General features: G+C 40.5%; 1 protein-coding gene across 1 annotated transcript in view; it reads right to left on the bottom strand.

Moving 5' to 3' along the window:
* fkbp16 (FKBP prolyl isomerase 16) overlaps nt 1-1354 on the bottom strand; it is a 37050-nt gene that overhangs the window by 10815 nt on the left and 24881 nt on the right. The gene's annotated exons all lie outside the window — the stretch shown is intronic.

The raw sequence follows: 1354 nt of genomic DNA, 5'->3' as shown, positions 1-1354 counted from the left end.
CAGTATTTTTACAGTCTTTATTTTGCAGTTAAAATATATGTTTATCAAATAAAATCTAATGTTACAACTAATTGGGGATCCCTTTAAAATAGTGTTCATATAAAACACTAAGTGTTTTGATGACATTTTACTTTGGGTCCGCTCAGACTAGCCTTTAGCTCATCAATCTGGTTGTTCAAAGAGTTATCTACAAATGGTTTGAAATATGGCTTTAAGCTGTGACAGTCATTTGTGCTAAACAAACCGGACGTGACCGACAAGCTGTTCGGTGCAAACTGAGTCTGCATCTTGTTGACAGATCCATAAGGTTTCCAGTGTCAGGCAGGTCACTGCAGATTAGCACAACAACTGCTAAGCTGCTATGCTGAGATCAGCCAACRAGCCTCCGGGGTCTTATTAGAGCAAACYGGAAGCAGAGGCTGGTCAACACAGCCACATCCCTCAACAGGGTCCCAWTGAAACCTGAACCTGCAACCACAGCTCGTGCCTATAAATTGAGCCGCGGAGCCCCCAGATCCTGCTCCCTGCTGCTCTAGAAGAAATGCTGGGATTTGTTTTTCCTGCTGAAACTGAAACTCTGTAAGAAATGAGCAGCCTTAAAGATGTTTAATGTCCTTAATGAGCTATATTTACATCAGTCACATGTTATGTTTTACAGACTTTCTTTATGAAATGTCTCTCAAGCAGGGCYAAGAATGAACTGCTGCCATCTTAAAACAACTCCAATCTCATTTCATAGCGGTTTCTACAAATGCCTTTTTAAAGACCTTAACATTAGGAAGTGAGCCTCTTTACTACGTCAAACAATGACAAAGTTGTAGCCCTTTTAGTTAAAAGAGCAGTAATATGTATTTTCAAGGCACAAATTTTAATTCTATACCACAATCAAGTAACTATGTTACCTTCAGTTATATAAATACTGTATATATCAAAAATAAATTTGACTTTGCATCATAGCCTATTTAATTGCTTTCAAATTGACCTCTGTCTCTATAAGAACCCCCTACCCTTTCAGACACTCCTACTTCAGCACATTTTCAAACAATGCTTTGGTAGAGGGGTAGCCTGGTAAAAACTAGACCCTTGTCTTTCACTTTGCTTTGTACAGAGGGTCTGGACTCGCTGCTATTGAGAAGCAATTTCTTGCTGGAGGCGTGGCCTCTGCTGAAGTGTGTGTGTCATTGTGAAGGAGGCTAAGCTAAGAAGCTAACCGGAAATCGCGAGCGCTATAAACAACCCTCCTGAGAGGAGAAAAGTACCGAGCCCAACGACACGACTGTAAATGAGAGCTGCTGCTTTGTCAGACAAATTTAATTTAATTTGGAAGCCTTATCAACACGGACTGGCTTCATTC

The sequence above is a fragment of the Austrofundulus limnaeus genome, unplaced genomic scaffold (genome assembly GCF_001266775.1).
Source record: "Austrofundulus limnaeus strain Quisiro unplaced genomic scaffold, Austrofundulus_limnaeus-1.0 Scaffold19, whole genome shotgun sequence".
NCBI classification, from domain to species: Eukaryota; Metazoa; Chordata; class Actinopteri; order Cyprinodontiformes; family Rivulidae; genus Austrofundulus; species Austrofundulus limnaeus.
This window is presented reverse-complemented; position numbering and strand designations above follow the sequence as displayed.